The sequence below is a fragment of the Bubalus bubalis genome, chromosome 8 (genome assembly GCF_019923935.1).
Source record: "Bubalus bubalis isolate 160015118507 breed Murrah chromosome 8, NDDB_SH_1, whole genome shotgun sequence".
Lineage (NCBI taxonomy): Eukaryota > Metazoa > Chordata > Mammalia > Artiodactyla > Bovidae > Bubalus > Bubalus bubalis.
In genome coordinates this window covers 118,319,748-118,343,933 of record NC_059164.1, presented here as the reverse complement: position 1 = coordinate 118,343,933, position 24,186 = coordinate 118,319,748, and the positions used below count along the sequence as shown (strand labels likewise).

General features: G+C 58.6%; 1 protein-coding gene across 1 annotated transcript in view; it reads left to right on the top strand.

The window, feature by feature from the left end:
• PTPRN2 (protein tyrosine phosphatase receptor type N2) overlaps window positions 1-24,186 on the top strand; it is a 611,408-nt gene that overhangs the window by 448,618 nt on the left and 138,604 nt on the right. The gene's annotated exons all lie outside the window — the stretch shown is intronic.

Below are 24,186 nucleotides of genomic sequence, written 5' to 3'. Positions count from 1 at the left end.
CCCGGCAGCCTGGACTGCAGACCCGCAGCCTGGGGTGGGCTTTCTGAGCCCAGGAGCATGTAGACAGCCTCCCCCTCCTACACTGGTTCAGAACAGCCTACCTTCTCCCCCTTGGCTAAGGGAACCCTGGGGGCCTGTGTCCACTCCTTGGTGAGGAGGGGGCTGTCCGGACCCTGTTCTGAGAGCAGGGAGGCCCAGGGGCAGCCTGAGCCCCAGGGAGGGCAGGGGGCCAGGGCCGCCAGACCAGACTGCCCACGCACAGCACCAGGAGGCCCCAGGGCTGGGCCGGCCGGGTGCCCTGGCGCCACTCCTGGGTGCTCTGGGCCCCACGAGGCTGACCCAGCCGTGATCCCGGGTGCGGCCCCTGTCCCAGCCCCCGTCTGTGAGGCTGGCTCCTCCGGGGGCGCTCGCAGCCGTGGGGTCACACGGGTCTTATCCTTTGGTGCCCGCCCCCCAACTCAGCATGACACCCTCAGGGTCCACCCACAGTGTAGCTGTGTCAGGGTTTCCTTCCTTGGAAGGCTGGATCACGGCCGGACCACGTTTTGTTTGTCCGTTTATCCATCAGGGGACGTTGGGATCGTGTCGGCCTCCTTCTTGGGAATAACGTTGCTAAGGACGTGGGTGCTCACAGACCTCCGAGCCCCTGATTTCAGTTCTCCCGGATAAACACCTGTAGGGCGTTGCTGGGTCGCACGCAGCTCTGATCTGAGCTGTCTGAGGACGCTCCTCAGCATTCTCCCCGGTGGCTGCTCCACTTTCCACGCCCACCCAGAGGCACAAGTACTCCTTCTCCTCCACGTCCCCGCCGACACCTATTTCCCGGTTGGTTTGTTTTTTAATTGCACCTTCCTGGTGGGCGAGCACACAGCCTCTCGACCTGCGCTGCGTCTTCTCGGGGTAGTGACTCAGGCCGGCCCGGGCTCAGGGCACCTGGGAGGTCCGCTGAGTGTGACGGAGCACGGGGGCGGGGGCCGCAGCTCGGGTGGGACGGCAGGAGTTGTGGTTTCTCCGAGTCGGGATGCTGGCGTGAGCCGGGCTACACCAGGTGCAATCAGCCCCGGCGAGCAGCCGGGGAGAGAGACCCCCAACACAGCAGGGAGACGGGGTGCAGCCCGCCCTGGCCCCCCACGGCCCCCCACTACCCAGCGCCTCTGTCCTGCCCCAAGGAGACGCGAACACCCGCCGGGGCTGGCCGCTGGGGCCAAGTCCCTCCCCGGCGGGCAATGTGTCCCGACGCCAGTCTGTCTGTCCCCGGGGGCTCCCCACCTCCCTGCCCTGCGCGGCTCCGTGTGTCAGGAGAGGACGCGCCACCAGCCAGCGCCATCCGAGTGAGAAATTAATGCCTGATGAGGGAGGAATCAGCGGTGAAGCGCTCAGCCCTGAAGTGGGCTTTGATCTGCGGCACAGCGCCTTCACGGAGGGGCGGGCGCTGGTCTGAGGGCCAGGCCGCGGGGGCCACTGCCCGCACTCAGGGCAGCCTGCCAGTCCTGCAGGGAGGCCTGGGGCCGCGGGAAAGGCTGCCACCCAGGCCGCCAGCCCAGCCAACCCATGCGCTTCAGGGTCACTGCTGTGAGGACTGGCCCCTGGCCACCTCCTCTCCAGCCATGAGAGCCCAACTCCGGGTGTCACAGTGGTTCTGTGCCCATGGTGGGTGCCCCTTTATTGGGAAACAGGAGGGAGGGACGGATGAGGAAAAGCAGGACCCCCAGCTCCACCCCTGACACCCCGTCCACTGTGCCCCATGCCCGTGGGCCCCGAGGAGGGGCAGGCACCCACCCACTGTGTCCCGTGCCCTGGGCCCCGAGGAGGGCTGGCCCCAGAGCAGCAGGACAGCATGGGGTCCCCCCTTCAGAGGGGCTCCGCCCTGTCCCTTCTGTCCACTTCCTGGCCCTCACCCCTCACTTTGGCTCTTAAGTTTTTCCCCAGTTTCAGACGCCTTGATAAATGGCTGGTATCCCAGGACACCCTGGGGCCAGACTGCCCGTCAGAGCGGCCATGGGGGGAGGCCGGCCAGTGTCTGAGGAGGACGGGGCAGGCCACTCACTCGTTCTTCCCCTTCGCAGTTGTATCACGAGTCTGCCCGGGGCCGGACGATGGTCAGTTCAGAGCCAGCCTTGCGGTGACTTTATCTGCATCCTGAGCATTTGGGAAGTTTGGGGTCATGTGTGTTGAGCAGGATGTGAGGCCCAGGGATCGGAGCTGGTGAGGCCACCCTCTGGCCGTGCAGAGTCTGTTCCATGCAGGCACTGACCACCTGCTCCGTGTGGGCCAGGCAGGGGCACCCTGTGTGGGAAGGCCCCCAGCGCCCAGGGCTGTGCTGTGGTTCTCGCCAGCATCATGAGTCTGCTCCCTGCGTCAGGCAGGCGCAGCCAGGTTTGGGGGTCTGTTGTGTCTGGGCTGCTTTCTTAAAGGACTGGAATCGGGTCTCCACCAAGAGCTGAATGTGTCCACTGACGAAAGAGACAGCTGCAGAAGGCAGTCTCCTCTGACCCAGAACAGGCGCTGCCCCGGGCTCTGAGAGGCGGACAGGAGCGTGCAGGCCGCGCCGAAGTGCAGCAGGGAACATGTAGTGTCCACACCCGGCCCGGAACCCCGTCTACTCCAGAGGTTCTCAAAGGCTTCCGGGTGCCGGATTTGTTCAGACCCAAGGGGGATGTCAAAATCAGTCCAGGTGTGACTTGGGTAACTTTGAACGTGCGACGTGAATTCTAAGTGCAGAAATTCCAGAACAATTCCTTCCTTCACTTTCTCCACCAGGACCTCCCTCTGTGAGTCAGGGGAGCCTGGAGGGAAGCAAGAAGCTCAGGGCCGCCGGCTGGAGCAGAAACGCTGACCAGCCGTCAGGGACCAGGCGGGGCAGGCAGCTGCTGCGGCCCAGGGGTCTCGAGCCCCTGCGGGTCCATGGGGCAGGCGGCCAGCGGGAAGCACTGGAGGCTGGGCTGGCCCTGGCCTCCTCTCCCTGTCTGACCTGAGGACAGTGAGAGTGAGGCGGGCGTCCTGGAGAGGCGGGGCTCGGCGGGCTGACGGAGGGTCTCTGCTCTGTGTCTGGGGCCAGGCTGCCTGTCCGTGCCCTCTCTTTGAGGGTCTCTGCTCTGTGTCTGGGGCAAGGCTGCCTGTCCGTGCCCTCTCTTTGAGGGTCTCTGCAGCAGTCTGTTCTTAGAGCAGAGGGGTCTTTGGGCAACTATTCCTCAAAATATGTTTTGCAAGTTTAGCTTTTTTTCAGTTCAGTTCAGTCACTCAGTCGTGTCCCATGAACTGCAGCACACCAGGCTTCCCTGTCCATCACCAACTCCGGAGCTTACTCAAACTCATGTCCCGATTTTTTTATATATAACATAATATAGAGATGAGGGAGGTTCTTTAAAAAAGAAAACACACGAGCAAACATGTATTTAGAAAACAGTCTAATGAGTGAGTGAAATACCCGGCGTCTGGACTTTCCTCAGTGGACAAACGCAGGCTAAGTCACTTGGTCGTGCCCGACTCCTTGTGACCCCGTGGACCGTAGTCCACTAGGCTCCTTCATGGGCTTCCCCAGGCAAGAATGCTGGAGTGGCTTGCCATTTCCTCCTCCAGGGGACCTTCCCGTCCCAGGGATGGAACCCTCATTTCTTACATCTCCTGCATTGGCAGGCGGGTTCTTCACACTAACTAGTGGACAAATGAAACTAGCTTAATAAGGCATGGACGACACCTGCCCTGAAGCAGGATGGGTCCCACACCCAGCTAGCACCCAGAAGTCGCAGCTGCGTGTCTGCCCATCCTGCTCCCGGTTGCCAGTTGGCCTGGAGCTTGTGGGGAGCTCAGCCTGCCCCCTGCCGGCCTGACCCTCATTGATGCCAGCGGTCACTGGGGACGCCGAGCGCTCCTGCCTGGGGCCTGGGGGGAGTGGGGGTCCCTCGTAGCAAGGCTGCTTCTGCTGTGGGTGCCCTCATGGCCCGAGCGGGGTGGGGGGGAAGCTTGCATCTAGCCGCCCTTGGGGTCTTTTGCCTGCTCTCCACTGGCATCTCCCCATTTCCCTCTGGGAGCCCATGGCCCGCCTGCCTGCTGGGGCCCTGCCCTGTCCCGCCCGGGACCGTCTGACGGCCTTGGAGCAGCGTTGCCCACGCGGGCTCCCAGGCCTCTCAGAGGCTGCCTCCTCCTTCTGGATTATCGACTGGCGGCTCAATCCATTCCGCATTGGCAGGAGAATAATGGAGTGGAAAAGCTATTTCTCCTTTCTCTTGAGCGGGTTCTCATCCGTCAGGAGCAGGCTGGTCTCCCTCCCTTCTCCTGACCCCCTCCCCGAGCCTGCTGTAAACCGAGCGGGGCCGGCTGTGCTCGCCGCTTCCCGGGCTCTTCTGGCCTCATTGCTGAGGGGGCTTTGCAGTCCTCGCGTGACAGTGATGTTCTCACTGTTCCTGCCTCCCCCACAAATGGGACAGAACCAAGAAGACCCCAACCAGAGCCCAGCCAGCCACCAAGGCCAACATTGTACCCGTCGACAGAAACTCCTTTCTGGAAATACCACTTTTCCAGGGAATTCCACCTCCACACATGCACACACATACATGCACATGTGCACACACACACACACACACACACACGAAACCACATATAGAAACACATGGGCACATACATATACACACATGTATACACATGCATGCACATGCATATACCCGCACACAAACATGCACACACGTGCACACAGAGACACACACATACACAAAACCCCACCTATATGCACGCGCATACACACATATATAAACACACACATACGTATATACACATATATGGTGCATATACACGCACACAAACACACAACACACATACACACACACCCAAAAAACCAGATACACACACACACATCCACACACATACACAGAGACACACATACACAAAAAACACATACACACATGCAGATCAGATCAGATCAGTTGCTCAGTCGTGTCTGACTCTTTGCGACCCCATGAATCGCAGCACGCCAGGCCTCCCTGTCCATCACCAACTCCCGGAGTTCACTCAGACTCATGTCCATCGAGTCAGTGATGCCATCCAGCCATCTCATCCTCTGTCATCCCCTTCTCCTCCTGCCCCCAATCCCTCCCAGCATCAGAGTCTTTTCCAGTGAGTCAACTCTTTGCATGAGGTGGCCAAAGTACTGGAGTTTCAGCTTCAGCATCATTCCTTCCAAAGAAATCCCAGGGCTGATCTCCTTCAGAATGGACTGGTTGGATCTCCTTGCAGTCCAAGGGACTCTCAAGAGTCTTCTCCAACACCACAGTTCAAAAGCATCAATTCTTCGGCGCTCAGCCTTCTTCACAGTCCAACTCTCACATCCATACATGACCACAGGAAAAACCATAGCCTTGACTAGACGAACCTTTGTTGGCAAACATGCTATCTAGGTTGGTCATAACTTTCCTTCTAAGGAGTAAGCGTCTTTTAATTTCATGGCTGCAGTCACCATCTGCAGTGATTTTGGAGCCCAGAAAAATAAAGTCTGACACTGTTTCCACTGTTTCCCCATCTATTTCCCATGAAGTGATGGGACCAGACACCTGCATGTACACGCACACAAACACACAACACACATACACACACACCCAAAAAACCACATCCACGCACACACATCCACACACATATACAGAGACACACATACACAAAAAACACATACACACACATACACACATATACACACGCACACATATACAAACACAAACACACGTGGATACATATAGACAGGCATATATACACGCATACATGCACTTATGCACACACGCACACAACATAACGCACATCCATGCACACACACATATACACACGCACATGCCTGCATGCACACGTGCACGCACACACACACACACACACTACTTTATGATTACAACCTATCCTGTCACTGCATTTCATACCGTTTTCCACGTGTATCTCGCTCGGAACTGTCCTGCGGCACAAACCCTGCCCGTAAACCGTCAGAACAGTCAGCCACCAAGTGCCGCTCGGCTTCTGCCCGTGATGTTCACGCCTGTACTGCCCTGGGGTCCAGGACACCTATGGGAAGAACATTTGACGATAGAAAATTGTCCCATTTTTTACGCCAAATGGAGATGACTCAACTGTACAAAACTCACCCACGAACCCAAAGACATAAATACCAGGCTCTCAAGTTTGGTGAACTTCTGAAAGAAATATCCTCTGTAATTCCCGTGGGCACCCTAGTACCACGTGGTCATTTAGAAATAACAAAATTCATTAGAAGCACATACTTTAAATTACAGTGTCTCTGGTTTTCTCAACATTTGGAAGATACACATTTCCTGGGTGTCTTTCCAGCTTGCTTAATCTAAAGTTTCCATGTTTGTGTTTTCCACCAAGAGTGATTTAAAGTAAAACTTCATATTAAAGCTTATCTGCACCAAAGCGGCCCATGCCACAGCCTTTCCATCACAGACCTTAATTTCAGCGCAGCCCCAGTGTTTCCTCATTTTTCTCTGCGGTGGTCCATGTTGTGCGGCTGTTTCCCCCCTCCCACAACCCGGGTAGGGGTCCTCAGGCAGACGGCAGCGGCGTGTCCAGGATAGGCCTGAGCTCGAGGGGCTGCAGAACAGGCTGCCCACCAGGCTCCGCTCTTCCCTCCTGGAGGGTGTTAGCCGTGTGGGTCTCTATGGTCCTCCCCATCTGCCCGACCCCCGGATGTCAGCTCCTCACGGCATGGCCATCATCCCCTCACCCAGCACCCACTCACAGACGTGGCGGGCGTGGGGCCTGCAGGACAGGACTTTCCGAGGGTTGGGGTTGACCGGTGATGAACCCTCGGGTGGGGGCCCAGCTGGCTGGAGCAAGTGCTCGGCCACAGTGGACATGTGAGTGCGGGGGGCCCAGTCAAGGCCTGACCGCTGGCTGGGGCCGTTCCCGGCCTCCAAGGAGCTGATGGTGTGAGCAGGGAGTGAGCAGAGGTGAACATCCACGTCAGCAAGTGGAAATCAGTGAAGCAGGAGGGGGCGGCCGAGAGGTGGACACTCCCCACGGCAGGGATGGGGCGGCCGGGGAGGGCAGAGCCACGTGCCCACAGGTGGCATCCACCTGACTTCTGGTGGAGCAGGGTGAGCTGGGGCGCTGGCCACGTCTGCAGGGGCGTCTTCTGGGGCCATGTGCTGATGGCCCGGCGGGACGCGGGCAGAGAAACAAACAGCTGTGCAGTGAGCAGTGTTTCACGGTCATCTGCGGGAGCGTCCCTGAGCACAGGGCCTCTGAAGACGCGTCTGCAGCGCTTTTACCACGAGGGTCCACGCAGCGTCAGCTCACTTGAGGGTTGTGGCCGCAGCTCCCGGGGTGGTGCCCCAGGGAGCCGCTGCCCCGAGGGCCTCGCGTGTCCCCGCCGGCCTGGCCGGGCCTCCGTGGGGCTAGGGTCAGCCTCGGCCTGATCAGCCCGTCTCCTCCTGGAACCAGAGAACCACACCGCAGCTGGCACCCTGCCTGGGCCGCCTCTGTTTCCAAACCCACCAACCCCTCGGAAGCCGTCTGGGACCATGTCCCCAGCTGGACTTCCTCCACGATGATCAGGCCTGAGTGATGGCCGGCCCTCTCGCCAGCCGGGCCTGGAGGGGCAGGAACGGCTGGGCTGCAGAGTCACATTTGCCGGAGCCCCCGCGGTGCTGGAGCAGGGCCCAGGGTCCCTCCAGCACCGCCCCCTCGCTGGGGACACCCAGCCTCTCCTTGTCCCTCTGGACCCGCCGCTTTGGGGTGTCTGCCCCAGAAATGAGGTGGCCTCGCAGAGCAGGTGCTTCATGGAAGCCGTGCAGAGACCCAGGCTCTGAGGCTCAGGCCCCAGAAGCCGGATGTGGTCCCAGCACCTCTGGCCCTCGAGGGTCAGGAAACCTCCCAGGCCACATTCTCCAAGGCAGGTTCAGGCCCCGTGGCTGCCCAGGCTGAGGCCGTCCACGTCAAGAAGCAGAGGCGTGGGGGCGGGGGTGCTCCCTTCACCTGGACCCCCAGCCCCTCCTCCCTGCTCCTTTTGGTTCTCTTTCCCTCCCCCTCCTCCTGCCTCCTTCAGGGGCAGGAAGCTGTTAGAGGGGCATCTTCCCCACAGGAAAGGGTCCCCTCGTTTTTTGGGGGGTTCAGAGAACAGAGGGTCATTATCGTGAGACTCAGCTCCACCCTCTTTGACGGCTGTGCCCCCCAGGGCGGTGGGACAGAAGGAGGGCAGGGCTCTCCAGACCCGGCATCACCTGTTCCAGCGGCTGCAGCCCCTCTGCACCTTGGCAGAGACCTTCCCCTGAAAGGAGATGGAAAGCTCGCCCCCACCTGAGATCTCAGAGAGGGCGCGAGAGGAGGCGCGGCAATTAACCACTCAGGAGAGCTGTCGGCCTGCACACGCCCGCGGCCGGTGATGCCTCCCTGCGAAATTATGTCTGACATTTAATTTAAATGCACGGAGCTCTCATTCAGAAGTAAAGCCCGCTGCCGAAGGCAGGCTGCTCCTGGGATGGATTCCTTTCTCTCCGCCGCTCTCCTCGCTGACCCGGCCTCACTGTGTCGGGCGTGCACAATGCATTCAGCAGTCTCTCGACTCTGGACATGGCCCCTGGGCCCCCGGGCCCCCACACCCCCGGGCTTCCCTTCGCCTGGCAGGATGTCTCCATTTGCAATTTGTAACCGAGAAAGAAATCAATTCCCCAGATGGCCCCTGCGTGTAACCCCCGGGCCATTAGTGGGTGTTTGGAAGGCCGTCCCCCTCGCACCTTCACGATTAGACGGCCGCAGCCAGAGTGACACAGGAGGGGGTGGGCGCTTACGGGTGAGTCGTGTCTGCAGGGAGATCCGGCCCAGTAACCCTCTCCATGCAGACGCTGAGGTCCAGGGCACTCCTGCCCAGCAGGACGAGCCGATGCCCACACCCCCAGAGCCCACGCCCCAGCCACCGGCAGAGTCCCGCAGGTCAGCTCCTGCTCGGTCTGGTCATCTCAGGATCCCGGCATCCTGGCTGCTTCTAAGCTGACTGAGGAACCCACCCCCCGCACCCCAGCACAGTTACATAGGCCCCTCTTAGCAGGTGGGGAGGGTCTCAGCCACGGAGCCTGGGAGGGCACATGCTAGAAGCCAGAGATGTTTGTTTGGCTGCCAAGACCTGTTTTCAAAAGAACTGGAGACATGCTGCAATCATTGCCGGGGAGAGGATGGGCCCCAGGGCCTGCCCCTGCTTCCTCTTGGCCCCTCGCCCTCCCCTTGCTGGGGGGGGAGGGGCAGGGCTCGAGGAGACAGTGGTCAGCAGCTGTGAGGTGCCTGAACCCGGGAGCTGGGCTCCTGAGGCAGGCCCAGGATTGCCTGGACAAGAGGCTGGGGGCGGCGTGGCTCACGGTGTGTCCTTGGGGACCAGACGTATGGGGAGTCCTCACAGGGATGGTGTGGCCTGAGTGGGGGCGGGGCTCAGCCAGGCTCATCCCAGGACCCTGCCCCTGAGTCCGTGCAGGCCAGGCCGGCCCGCTGGCTGCCGCGTCGCCTCTCTCCTGGACCACGTTCTCGGGTGCTTCACACATCGGAACATGCAGAGAGCAGATGTCAGTATTCCCTGAGGTTCAAAAGCAGACCAGCCTTGTATCGTAACTGAGGCGGCTGCAGTATCACAGGTCTACTTGTTTTAAATAGAGAGTGCCTTGTAACCTTTAATACTAAATGGGATTCTGGGCGTGTTTCCAGAAGAGCCGTTCACTGTCCCTGGGGGGCCCTATGCTGCTATGGTCCCCCCAGGGCCTGGATGCGAAGAGTGGGGGTCAGGTGCGGTGAAACACCAGACCAGGGGCCCCGTCGCCTGCATTTAGGTGGCCGTTCCAATGCCTTCCATTTCTTTGAATTCTAAACTCTTTAATTCAACTCGGTGTCGAGGAATCCCCGTGCTGGGGGGGTCATGAGCCCCCACGCCAGGGGACGCCCCGCCCCACCCTCCGTCACCTCGCCCTGGCTGCCCCCTCCGCCCGGACCCTCCGTCTCCCCGGCGTTCGTGGGCGCTTCTCCCTTCACCACAGGTTCTAACACGCGGCAGCTGTGCAGCAAACACGTGTTGAATTAAAGACTCTGCACAAAACAGAAGGTATCCGGACAGTGCCAGATACCAGCTCTCCTAGCGGTCGAGTCGTAGCACAGAAAACGGCCCAGCGGCGCCGCTGCCTGACTTGCTGATCGATGGTCCTCCAGGGACACGTGGACACGCAGTGTGGCCTGAGCTCACGGTCCCCGCGGGTGCAGCAAGGCGGGTTAGCACCTCCGTAGCATCCTTGGCAGAGCCTTGCTGGAAACTCACCTGGCGGACCAGGAAACAGTCATTTCATCTCAGCGTGAGAAGGGCAGGCGATGGAGGCAGAGCAGTGGGGACCGTCCCCTCCTGAGCCCCTGGGGGTGGGAGGCACGGGGCTCCATCAGCCTCTCCAGAGACAGCACCTCCTCAGCAGAACAGAATGCGGGTGAGATTTGGGTTGACTTGCATTTTTCATTTTCCCTGGGCGTTCCTAACCACCCCCTACTTGGTGGCCACGGGGCAGATTGCTGGGCTGAGATCCCCACCGTGTTGTGGGCAGCGCCCCACGACAGGACGTCACTGGGAACCCTGCAGTCTCTGGCTGGAGTCCTCCGGCGGGCACCCCTCCCCCGTGGGCACCGCCCCAGACCCGGGTGCAGAGACGGGCCGTGTGTGTGAACGCGCTCAGACCCCATGTCCGCACCTCTGAGCTGCCCACTGCCATCCAGCAACACAGAGCTCAGCGTACAGAGTCCTGTGGTGCCTCTGGGGAGGGCCAGCAGAGAGGCTGGAGTGAGCCTCCTTGCTGTTCGCCGTCAGACTCGACGGCGGCCATGTGGGTGGGCACGCGGAGGAGAGGCCGCGCCAGCCGAGGCCTGGGGTGTGCACTGAGCCTGCTGCGGCGACGGTGGGATGCGGAGGGGCCGTCACAGCGTTGAATGTGCCCCGAAGCTTCCAGCCGCTGGAGTCTCCCCCTCTACGGAGAGAGGGGGCAGGGTGCAGGCCCCCTGGGGTAACGTGAGGACCACCCTCCCCGATGAAGGACTCGGCGTGGACCCGATCCCAGAGGCCTCCAGGGCTCGGGAGGCAGGAACTCCGGACAGGCCAGGAGGTGACTAGCCTCGGACGCGGCCGCTCCCCGTCGGTCAGGGTGCGTGAGTGTAACACGCGGCGTCTGAGGCACGAGCGGGTTCTCCAGACTTTGCAGCAGGCGACGCAGGGCCCGTGTGCTCTGTCCTGCAGACTGCGGGCAGTCCTTCAGCCAGGACGCTGCACCTAAAGAGGAGCACTCTGGCCTTGCTGGGGAGGCACTGGCTCCTTCCCACCAGCTCTGACCCGGGGCCACAGAACCAGAATGGGAGCACTGACCCTGGGGGAGACCAGGGGCCCTGGGACCTCCCCTTGGGGCTCCTGCTTCACAGGAGCTGACGGCCCAGGGCCCCTGGAGCCAGAGCCTTTCGGGGACAGGGCCTGGGGTCTAGAGCATCCTCCATGGGCAGGTGCCGGGGCATGCGTGCTGAGTGCAGGAGCAGTGGCCACCGGCTCACAGGCTGATCCCGTGGGGACCCTGGCCCAGCTGCAGTTGGGAGAAGCCTTTTCCAGCATCTGGCGAAGGGCAGACAGGCCACAGTGAAACTGCGAGCCGCTTCAGAGTATGCCAAGGCTGCCCGAGGTACCTGTGCAGTTACCCTGTAACGAGAGTGGTTCACACACATCTGGACCTGGGCCCCGGCCACGCGTGTGGCTCCACGTGCCTGTGGGCATCCTCTGGGCTCCCCCTCACGAGAACACGTGTCCCCCAGGGGATCCGGCACCTCTGGAAAGGGCAGCCAAAGCTGGAGCAAATTTATTCTCCCCTTTAGAAATGTCACACACACACACCCCGCCAGCATGGAGCAGGCTGTTTGCAGAGGGCAGAGCTGCCCCTCAGCTCCAAGGCCAGGATGTGTCCAGCCTGGCCGGGAGGAACTGTGTCCTTTTTGATCTTTGTCTCTCAAAGTGGCGGCAGCTGCACAGACGCTGGGCGAATGGCGCGCCCTGTGCAAACGCGGGAGACGGGGGGTGCTGCGCGGCGAGGCTCTGGTGGCCCCCGGGGACATGCCGGACGCCCGTTTCACCCGGAGACGGGCCCTGCCTTCCCAGCGCTGCCCAAGGCCTCGCGCCCTTGGTCTGCGTCGGCCTGGGCTGCCAAGTACCGACTACCACAACGTGGGCCGTCTTGCAGTCCTAAGGCTGGATGTCTCGGATCCAGGGGTGCGCTCCTTGTATTCAAGCACCCGCTGCTCCTGCGCTTTGAGCTCACTTCTGAGGCGCGGGTTCGAACTTCTTCTCAGAGCCAGTCCACAGGCCCCGTGCCTTGGACTCCTGCTCGGGTGGGAAGGGCCCGGGTAAGAGGCAGGTCGACGGCAAAGGTGGATCCACTCCGACTCCGACTTTTCCGATGCCCGAGGCCCTGGACCAGCGGCACAAAGAGCCTGCCTGCCCTCCACTGAACGGCCAAAGGGATGCTCTTACCCACCGACTCGGCCGCCCAGTAGCCGCAGCTCCAGGGGGCCTCCGCCAAACCAACTCAAGGCTTGTCCAGCTCATCTGTTTGGTCAAAGCTGCCCATCCAGGTGTGTGGGTGAATGCGATTGGTGAGAAAGTCTGTAATATGGAAATGCGCGTTCCACGGAGGCCCCTGCAAAGTGCTGCAGCCCAGGTGCCCGTCACAGCTCAGCGGCCACCAGCGGCCCCCATGCCCCAGGCCGCTGCTGTGCACACAGCTCCATCCCAGCCCAGTGAGGAGGACTCACCTGAGACACGGCGGGCCCGCCCACAGAGTGTCCGGACCACTGCTGATCGGGGGACAGCAGCCCCCACAGTGGCTGTCAGTGGCCGATCCAAGGGTCTCACAGGCACCTCTCCTGAGAGCGTCCGGAGCGGCCGCCATGGAGGCAGCCCTGGTCAGAGCCCTGGGGGCCTCGTGTGACTTTGCCTCGCCCTGGCCGACCTCACCTCCTGCATCTCCATCCGTGACGTGTGGGTGGGACTGAGTGACTGGTGGGGGTGGCCCTGGTGGTTCCCAGCGATGATGACGCTCTGCTGTGTCATTGCCAAGCTACGTGAGAGCGGCCGTGTCCCAGGTGTAAGCCCGGTGATGGTGGGGGGATGGTGCAGAGGAGAACAGAGAGCTGTTGACTCAGGCCGCGTTGGCTGAGTCACGGTTCAGTCGTCGGATGTTGCTGAAATATTTGCACGTCTCTGGGCCTGGAGGATGCCGAAATGTCATCTCTGCCTCCTTCTTTGCTGCAAGCCCGAGGAGCCGAGAGTCACTGCAAAGGGAACCACTCTCCCTGCAGCACCTGTTTCCGGCCGTGGATCCTCGTTAAGGACTGTGCTGTGTTTGCCTGGAACAAACGTTTACGGCGCGCTCCCCATACACCCGCGGCATGCCGCGCTGAGTGCCTGAGACACAGAGGTGAGCGGCAGCGCCCCTGTGCCCAAGGAGCTGACTCGCTGCTCCCCAAGGGTCTTCCCGAGCTTCTGTTCCGGGCCAGATGCCGCCCGGCAGCTGCATGGCTCACAGTGCGGACAAGCCTGGGGGTCCGACCTGGGCGTGTCGGGCCGGCACCCCACTCTGGGCAGCGCTGGCTTCCAGGTGGGGTTGAGCACACACACTCGGACTCAGAGACCCCGATCACGTCCCCACCCCACAGGGGCGCACCATTCACCCTGGAGTGACCGCGGCGTCTCAGAGAAGGCGGCGAGGGGCTGAAGCCCCAGGAAGGCGATCACTGTGGGTGGGCGGGGTGTCTTCAGTGTTCCCAGCTCGTGGCCTCGGTGTCCCCAGGACACAGCGTGGCTTTGGCCAGGCTCAACCTGGCCGGGTCACGCTCACCACGTGTGGCCAGTTCAGCTCACCATCCGCGACAGTCATCACAGTTCACGGGAGCTGTCCCGAGCTGGGTCTGTGAGAGGCGGTCAGCCCTGCTGCAGTGACGATGTGGGTGACTGGGCCCCGGGGTGAGGCCTCCGCGGGGGGAGGCAGTCAGGCAGGGTGCAGGGCGGGACTCAGGCCGGAGGAGGTTGTAGACAAGGACTCAGGCCTGCGGGACGCTGCCCCTGCCTGGCAGGGGTGCCGTGTGCACTGAGCACTCCCTGCACGCTGGGGCCTCTCTGGCTTGTCATGTGAAAATAACCTGAAAGGCAAAGGGAGAGAGATGGAGACAGGGAGGAGGGAGCCTGGGACCCCTGAGCCCTCAGCCCTCCTGGCACATCCCCCGGGGCCCCCGGTCCCCCTGTGGGGCCGGCTGAGCTCGGGGAGGGCCTGGCCGCCCTCCTGGGGCGGTCCCACCCCCCTGTCGCAGCCCACGGGCCGAAGGCGCCACGTCCATCTTCACCCATCGTGGTCCCTGGGGACCTGGGTGACAAGGTCGCGTCTGCTCTCATGTCTCCCACATCCGCCCTTTAAGCCAACAGCAGTGTTCACACAAGTTTCAGCAGCAGAAACCTTTCTAGGAATTCCAGTACACGACAGACCTCAAGGCGGAGCGAGGGTCCAGGCGGGCGTCCAGCCGCCGAGCCCTGGGCTGGGTGCAGTCTGCAGCCCTGGATCCAGAAGCCAGTGCACCTAAACCAGTCTGCACCAGCAGCCTCGCACCTTCAGCTTCTCCTTCCTGCAATGCATGGAAGTTCAAAGATGGATAGAGGGAAAGATGAAAAATACAATACTCTATATTATGTATCTGAAGTTGGAACAATGACTTTTTATACTACTTTTAAATCATTTTGGTAGTACAAGTAAATCAGGAACCCATTCTACTTAAAACTCATTAGAAAAGACTCTGATGCTGGGAGGGATTGGGGGCAGGAGGAGAAGGGGACGACAGAGGATGAGATGGCTGGATGGCATCACCGACTTGATGGACATGAGTTTGAGCAAGCTCCAGGAGATGGTGAAGCACAGGGAAGTCTGGAGTGCTGCAGTCCATGGGGTCACAAAGAGTCGGACATGACCGAGAACTGAACAACAACAAATACTGTATTTAGTGAAGCTTCCTCCGAAAGCCGCGTGAATCCAAGTGATTACTGACCTCCCACCTTTGAAGCCTCCTCCTCCTTGTTTATTTTCATTTCCCAGCGTTGACGCCTGGCTCTCCAAGGCTGGGGACCGCGCAGACTCTACGCCCGTGCGCCGGGGCAGCCTCCGGGCGCGGCGCCCGCGTTAGGGCCCCGACCCCAGTGGTGACCATGCTGGGTGCCCAGCCCCCGCCAGGCCTAGCCGACCTCCTGAGGACATCCCCGGGGCAGAGCAGCAACCCAGACACCAGCGCTCCCGGCTCCATGGGAAGGAGGTCTCTGGGCTGGGGTCCCGGGCTTTGGGAATTCATCCCCCTTTGTTCGCATTTCATTAACCACATATGAGAAGCAGGTGAAAGCAATTTATGCAAATCCTCTTTTCAATAGTGTCAGACTTTTTACCTTTTGATAACAGGCAGCCTGCCCGGGGGGGCCGCAGACCAGCACATTTTGAGGCCAAGTTTAATATTTGAGCTCCCTCCCCCCACCACTTCTTCAAAGGCTTCTCTGAGGATAAGATAAGAGTGTAATCCCTTGGTTTGGTACAAATGTTTAAGACTCTGTGTTTCTAAAATCCAATTTGTGTTAGCCTCGAACTTTAAAGCCCTTTCGTCGGCTGAACCGAGAGACACCTTGTGGCATGTTTAACGGACAGCACAGCGCGGCCCCTGTCCCCCGCTGACCCCGCCAGGATGCGGGGAAGACGGGCCAGAGGCAGGCATCATGACTCCAGAAAGCGGCAGCCCCGTCTCTTTTCAGCAGAGACTTGGCTAAGCTCCCTCCCTGGGGCTTGAGGACCCTGACAACATCAGAGCCGCCTGGCTCTCAGACACGCCTGGCCTGACCTTGGCATCGTCAGAAGGTCACTGGACATAGGCGGGTGCAACCTGCACCCTTGCTTCTTGGGGAGGTTGGCTCAGCCCATCCTCGCCTGGGCCCCAGGGGCCCCAGCCACCCGCGCCTCACAGGACTTCACCACGGTTCACTCCCTGGGCGCCCGCGGGGTCCCAGGCACCTCACGGGAGCCAGTGTGAGGCTCAGGCGTAGACAGTGAGGCCCACAGGGCAGGACAGGCCGGAGCTCCGCTGGGCAGAGGCCCCAGCACCGGCAGGAAGACGGCCCTGCAGGCACAGCCGCTCCCAGAGACCCAGGACGCAGCCCCGAGGTGCGGGGCCTGACCCAGGGCTTTGCCGGACGGAACGAGGCAGAGGCCGGGCACTGAGCCTGCCCTGGGGGCCCCAGCCCAGCACCCCAGCTTCACTCTTGTTCTCCTGCCTCTCGAGACATCGTCAGGAGCGTAGCATTCCTAGCAGCTCTGTGGGTTAGATTTTGTTCCCCACCGTCATGTCCTTTTTGTCTAAATTACAATGAAATATACACAGCCTAAAGTTTACCGTTTTCACCATCTTCAGCTACGGCTCAGGGGTGTCAAGTACATTCGCACTGCTGGGCCAGCATCACCTCCAGAATTCTCCACCTTGCAGAACTGTAGCTCTGTCCCATGCATCACTACTCTCCCCCAGCCCCTGGCCCCCACCCTCCCAAAGCTCCTCTATGAGTAGAATCATTCAATATTTGTCCTTTTGTGACGGGCTCATTTCACTGAGCATAATGTCCTCAATGTTCATCCATGGTGTGGCGGGTGACAGAATTTCCTTTATTTTTAAGACTCAGTAGTATTCCATGGAGCTGACTCATTGGAAGAGACCCTGATGCTGGGAAAGATTGAAGGCAAAAGGAGAAGAGGGCAGCAGCGGATGAGATGGTTGGATGGCATCACTGACTCAGTGGACATGAATCTGAGCAAACTCCAAGAGATGGTGAAGGACAGGGAAGCCTAGCGTGCTGCAGGCCATGGGGTCAGATGCAGTCAGACACGACCTAATGACTGGACCGCAGTAACAACACACGTCCCATGGTCTGCATGTATCCACGCTCTGTAGATGGCCCCTAGACCTGCTTCCGTCTTCCCGCTGCTGTGGGCACAGGTCCTGGGGTCTGTCTGGGCCCTGGTTTTCAGTTGTCCACGGTATATAATGAGGGTGGGATCACTGGAGGGCTTCCCTGGTGGCTTAGATGGTAAAGAATCTGCCTGCAATGCAGGAGACTCGGTTTCGATCCCTGGGTCGGGATGGTCCCCTGGAGAAGGGAATGGCTACCCACTCCAGTATTGTTGCCTGGAGAATCCCATGGACAGAGGAGCCTGGCGGGCCACAGTCCGCGGGGCTGCATAGAGTCGGGCACGACGAGCGACTGACACACACACACAGTAACCCCGTGTTTGGCTTTCTGGAGAATCACCAAACTTTTCCACAGTGGTTGCGCCAGTTTGCGTTTTGACTAGTACTGCGTGGAGATTCTGATTTCTGCACATCCTCCCTGCGTTTTACCATTTTCTGTTTTGCTTCTAGTAGCCCTTCTGACCGGTGAGACGGTGTCTCCATGTGGCTTGGGTTTGCGTTTTCCTGAGGATCACTGACCGAGAGCATCTGTGCGCGTGCTCGTTGGCCGTCTGCGTGTCTTTCTGGAGAAGGGCCTCTTCAACGCTGTCTACTCAGGAATGCGGTTGTTTATTTTACGTTGTAGTTCTTCTTTCTGGACACTAACCCCTGTTAGACGCCCGTTCCCTGGGGTGTCTTCACTTTTGTAAGGGTGTTCTTTGAGGCACTAAAGTTTTTGTTTGATGAAGTCAGATTTATCTGTTTTTATCCTTGGTTGCCTCGGCTTTTGGTGTCATAGGCAGGAGATCCAGTGTCATGAAGACTCTTCCTCAGGTTTTCTTCTGTTTTATAGTTTTTCCTCTTACCTTAGTTAACGTTTGTATCTGGTACAACATGAGGGTCCAGCCTGGTTCTTCTGCATGTAGGTGTCCAGCTTTCCAACACAATTTCTAGAGAAGACTATTTTTACCCTCAAAGGATTTTAATGGAGAAGGAAATGGCAACCTACTCCAGTACTGTTTCCGGGAAAATCCCATGGACCAAGGAGCCTGGCAGGCTACAGTCTGTGGGGTCACAAAGAGTTGGACATGACTGAGCGACTAAACAACAGAAACAGCAATAAAACCTTATTTTCTTTGGAATCGTAACTCTGTAATTGGGCTTTCCTGGTAGCTCACTGGTAAAGCATCTGACTGCAATGCCGGAGACTCGGCTCGATCCCTGGGTCAGGAAGATCTCCTGGAGAAGGAAATGGCAGCCCACACCAGTATTATTGCCTGGGAAATCCCATGGACAGAGGAGACTGGCAGGCTACAACCCATGAGGTCACAAAGAGTCATACATCAGTTAGTGACAAAACAGCAATAAAACCTTCTTTTCTTTGAAATCCTAAAAAAAAAAAAAAAAAAGATTTTTTAAAAAGTCAGTTTGTTTCTGTATAATATATGGGAAAAGAGGCAACTGTTCAGGTAAAAGAGTTTGTTACAGCTCAGGTTGGTGTCTCAGTTCAGTTCAGTTCAGTCGCTCAGTTGTGTCCGACTCTTTGCGACCCCATGAATCGCAGCACGCCAGGCCTCCCTGTCCATCACCAACTCCCGGAGTTCACTCAAACTCATGTCCATCAAGTCAGTGATGCCATCCAGCCATCTCATCCTCTGTCGTCCCCTTCTCCTCCTGCCCCCAATCCCTCCCAGCATCAGAGTCTTTTCCAATGAGTCAACTCTTTGCATGAGGTGGCCAGAGTACTGGAGTTTCAGCTTCAGCATCATTCCCTCCAAAGAAATCCCAGGGCTGATCTCCTTCGGAATGGACTGGTTGGATCTCCTTGCAGTCCAAGGGACTCTCAAGAGTCTTCTCCAACACCACAGTTCAAAAGCATCAATTCTTCGGCGCTCAGCCTTCTTCACAGTCCAACTCTCACACCCATACATGACCACAGGAAAAACCATAGCCTTGACTAGACGAACCCTTGTTGGCAAACATGCTATCTAGGTTGGTCATAACTTTCCTTCCAAGGAGTAAGCGTCTTTTAATTTCATGGCTGCAGTCACCATCTGCAGTGATTTTGGAGCCAAAAAAAAATAAAGTCTGACACTGTTTCCACTGTTTCCCCATCTATTTCTCATGAAGTGATGGGACTGGATGCCATGATCTTCGTTTTCTGAATGTTGAGCTTGAAGCCAACTTTTTCACTCTCCACTTTCACTTTCATCAAGAGGCTTTTTAGTTCCTCTTCACTTTCTGCCATAAGGGTGGTGTCATCTGCATATCTGAGGTTATTGATATTTCTCCTGGCAATCTTGATTCCAGCTTGTGTTTCTTCCAGTCCAGCATTTCTCATGGTGTACTCTGCACAGAAGTTAAATAAGCAGGGTGACAATATATAGCCTTGACGTACTCCTTGTCCTATTTGGAACCAGTCTGTTGTTCCATGTCCAGTTCTAACTGTTGCTTCCTGACTTGCATACAAATTTTTCAAGAGGCAGATCAGGTGGTCTGGTATTCCCATCTCTTTCAGAATTTTCCACAGTTTATTGTGATCCACACAGTCAAAGGCTTTGGCATAGTCAATAAAGCAGAAATAGATGTTTTTCTGGAACTCTCTTGCTTTTTCCATGATCCAGCAGATATTGGCAATTTGATCTCTGGTTCCTCTGCCTTTTCTAAAACCAGCTTGAACATCAGGAAGTTCATGGTTCACATATTGCTGAAGCCTGGCTTGGAGAATTTTGAGCATTACTTTACTAGCATGTGAGATGAGTGCAATTGTGCAGTAGTTTGAGCATTCTTTGGGATTGGAATGAAAACTGACCTTTTCCAGTCCAGTTTGTGAAAGTAAACTTAACAATAATATATCATGCTTAGTTTGGGAACCAAATACACATTTAAAATGTAAGTTAAAATTTAAATAGGTGTTATGATGATAATAGACCAAAAAAAATGCTTTAATGACCAGACATTTGAACATTCTTTTTCAATTAAAAATGGTTTATTTTTATAATTTCAGTTTTTAAAATGAAATTTCCGGCCACTAATTCGTACGCAAGCCTCTGTAAATAAACACATTTCTGTTGTGAGTGGTCTAAATTATTTCCAGGTTGGACACCCTCCCCGGGAGCCTCAGCTCTGACCTTGACTCTGGAGTGCGGGGTATGACAGGAGAGAGACCTCGGGAGCTGGCCACCCCCAGCTGGCGACTCCCCAGGCCCGCCCTCGGCCAGCCCTGCAGGCCCCTCAGTAGCAAGCTGGAAGTTTAGAGCAGGCACCACGTGGACCTTCCACACTGCTGCAGCGGTCAAGGCCGAGATGGGCTGTCTGAGCCAGGATGCCTGGGGCAGGGTGGTGTCTGCTGGGGCCTGAGCCAGAGAGCCGGGCAGCAGCACCAGAGGGACGGAGGGTTTGGGCACGTGAGTGGCAGGATGGATGCAGATTGGGAGGGCAGAGTCAGGGTGCCGTCAGCACTCATGCCACAGACCCAGAGGGTCTGGGGGGGGCGCCTGAGCTCCGTGGGGCCAGGCCCAGGACTCCAGGGCAGACCGAGGCCAGAGCTGGAGGCAGAGCTCCGGGCGCTCAGGCGCTGGAGGTCAGGGACGGAGCCCGGGGTCTGCCCTCTAATGGGGGCCCAGTCTAGGCACCGCGTGGCGACCCCTCCCCAGCTGGATCCAGTGAGCCCTCCGTCAGGGAGGGTTCCTGAGCCCTGCCCACTCCCTCTTGAACTTCTCCCCCCGTTAACCATGACTCAGGGACTGTCTGCCTCACAGAGAAGCTCGAGGCAGCTCTCCCTGCCGTGTAGACAGTGTCTGGCGATGCGGCTGACAGGTGGGATATGGACAGCGTGCATGTTTGTGGCTGCTTCCCGAGTGCTGGCCCCGCACAGGAGCCCCTGCCCACTGCCTGTTCCTGCCTCTCCTCGTGGGACAAGCCCACGGACGCCCGGGGGGGACCCCCAGCAGAAGCAGCCAACCCCAAAGGCCCCCTCACAGGGTCACAGGCATACGTCCTGCAAAAAGCCCGGACCTGGTAACCCGCACAACCGGCGATGGGGCAGACCTGCCACCGGGGTCCCCTCTCAGCCGCCGGGGTCCCCTCTCAGCCCCCGGGGTCCCCTCTCAGCCCCCAGCGTCCCCCCTCAGCCCCCGGGGTCCCCTCTCAGCCCCCAGCGTCCCCCCTCAGCCCCCGGGGTCCCCTCTCAGCCCCCAGCGTCCCCCCTCAGCCCCCGGGGTCCCCTCTCAGCCCCCGGCGTCCCCTCTAAGCCCCCGGGGTCCCCTCTCAGCCCCCGGTGTCCCCTCTCAGCCCCCAACATTCCCTCTCAGCCCCCGGCGTCCCCTCTCAGCCCCCGGGGGTCCCCCTGCGCCCCCTCCCGCAGAGCCAGTGTCCGTGTCTCTGCTCCCACGTCTCGTCCATTCTGACCCATCCCTTCCCATGGCCGTGTCCTGAGCCCCCAGATGCCAGCAGCCAGGGGGCTCCACACTCTAGCTCCCCAGACCCCACTGGTGACCCCACTGAGGGCCCAGCCGGAGGTCACTCTGAGCTCAGAGGCCATAGCCGCTGCCCGTCTCAGCCTCCTCAAGGACCCCGCACTGGCAGCCCCCCAAGGACAGGCAGAGCGGGGCCCTGGTGCCCAGAGCCACTCACCTCACGACCTCCCTGAGCTGAACCTCCCTGGACTTCGGGAAGAAGGGGCTTGGTGTGCCCTCGTGTGACCCAGGAGGAGTGGCCGCAGGCGGGTCTTCTGGGACCGACGAGCCCGCGAGCAGGACAGTGCCCTCCGCGGTGGGAGTGAAGCTGAGGATGGGGCTGACCCTGCGGTGGGGGGCCTCCTGCCCGGGGTCTCCCTCTGGTCTTGGGGCTCAGCTGTGCTACGTGTGTGGACCTGATGGGGGCGAGGGTCCCCAGAGACCTCCCTGTGGCCGTGGGGCCCGAGATGCTCGTCCGGGGGCTGTGGCCAGTGGAGATCAGCTCAGGGGGGGCCCTGATGGGCATGGGGGGGCCTGTGACACAAGCCCCCAGCATGGGCCGGCCTCTCGAGAGACACCAGGGCCGCGGGGCCGGCCCAGCCTCACGACGGTGCAGCTGGCTGCGGTCCTGGGCATCTGCTCCAGAAGGCTTGTCCTCGCCTGGGACGTGGCCCCTGGAGGGGGGGCCCGGGTGGGACCCAGACCCCAGCAGATGACTGTGCCCCGAGGGCCTCCGGGGGTCCTGGCACATCGCCCCGTGCAGCCGAGTCTCCTTCCCCCATGCTCTCTGGCCCCAGCATCTTGCCCCGAGGGCCACACTGGGTTCGTGCCCTGTGAGTCACAGGAGCTAATGTTCTGAAAAATGTCCAGCAGAATAGTTCCTGGTTTTGGTCACCTTTTCTTACTTAATTTTCTTCTGTGGGCTTTTCAAACCAAGGACACTTCTTGGGGTGAGAGGGAGTTTCATATTAGAAGGTTTAAATTTTAAATGACTAAGTAAACCATTTTCATTTAGGAATCCCAGCACTAACGTCCCTTTAGGAACTCTGGCTGACTCTGGCTGGATTTTCAGCTGGCTGTGTGCATCACAAAATCACTCAGTAAACAGCCACGTGCTGCAGAGGTTTCTTTCTCTGCCTGTTTCCCAGAGATCCTGTAACGACGTGCACAGACCGGGTGGCTTAAACAAAAGCGGAGCCTGCTTCTCTCACGGTCCTGGGGGCGGTTTGCAGGGCAGGTGTCAGCCGGGCCGGGCTCGCTCTGAAAGCTCTAGAAGATGACCATCTGGGGCTGTTTGTTTTCGTGGTGAGAACGCGTTAAGGCCTACTCTCTTGGCAAATTTCAGGTTTTTAATACAGTGTTATTAACGTTTCCATGCTGTACATCAGATCTCAGAACTCAATCAGCTGCCAACTCAAATTCGTCCCTATCGACAGGCAGGTGCCACTCCTCACCCCCACCCTCAACAGCCTCCGTACTCTGTTTCTCTGAGGGTTTTCTTTTTTAGATTCTGCATATAAAAGCGATCGTATGGTAGCTGTCTTTGACTTATTTCACTTCCGATAATGCCCTCAAAGTCCATCTGTGTTGTTGCAAATGGCATTGTTTCATTCTTTTTCATGGCTGAGTAATACTCCATTGTGTACGTATATATGCATCTTCTGGACCCACTGCTCTGCAGCCGGACACTTCAGTTGCCTCCATATCCTGGCTATGGTGAACGCTGCTGCAGTGAACATAGGGATGCGTGTGCGTGTGCGTGTGTGCGTGCGCGCGCGTGTGTGTGCATGTGCGTGTGTGTGTGCACGTGTGTGTGTGCGTGTGTGCGTGTGTGTGTGCGCATGTGCGTGCGTGTGTGCGTGTGTGTGTGCGTGTGTGCGTGTGTGTGCGCATGTGCGTGCGTGTGTGCGTGTGTGTGTGCGTGTGTGTGTGTGTGCATGCGTGTGTGTGTGTGTGCATGTGTGTGCGTGTGTGCACACTCAGTCCCTTCAGTCGTGCCCGACTTGTGACCCTATGGACCATAGTCCTCCGGGTTCCTCTGTCCATGGGATTCTCCAGGCAAGACTACTGGAGTGGGTTCTCATGCCCTCCTTCAGGGGATCTTCCCGACCCAGAGATGGAACGTGCTTCTCCTGTATTGCAGGCACTTTCTTTACCGCTGAGCCCTCAGGGAAGCCCAGGGATGTGTGTGTATCTTTTCAAATTAGTTTTTTTTGTTTTCCTCGGTTGTGTACCCAGGAGTGGAATTGCTGGCTCATATGTGGCCCTATTTCTTGCTCTTTAAGGAATCTATCCTGTCCTCCACAGAGGCTGCGCCTCCTCACGTCCCCACAGCAGTGCAGGAGGCTCCCCTTTCTCCACATCCTGGCTGGCGCTTGCTACTTCATATCATTACTTGCTACTTCACATCATTAGGATAGCAGCCATTCTGGCAAGTGGAGGCACTTCCTCATGGCAGCTTGACCTGCATTTCCCTGGTGACTGGCGGTGGTGAGCACCCCGTGGGCCATCTGTGCATCTCCTTTGCAGCCGTGTCTGTTCAGCAGGCTCCTCCCTCATCCCTCTGGCTTTAGGTGCCCCTGACCATCCATGGTGCTCCCCTCCGTCCTCTGCCTCCGTCAACACTGTCTGTCTTCAAACAGTGCACCTTCTTGTAAGAACAGCAGTCCTATTGGATTAGGGCCACCCTTTGACCTGACCCTAACTGGGTACATTTGCAACAATCTCATTTCCC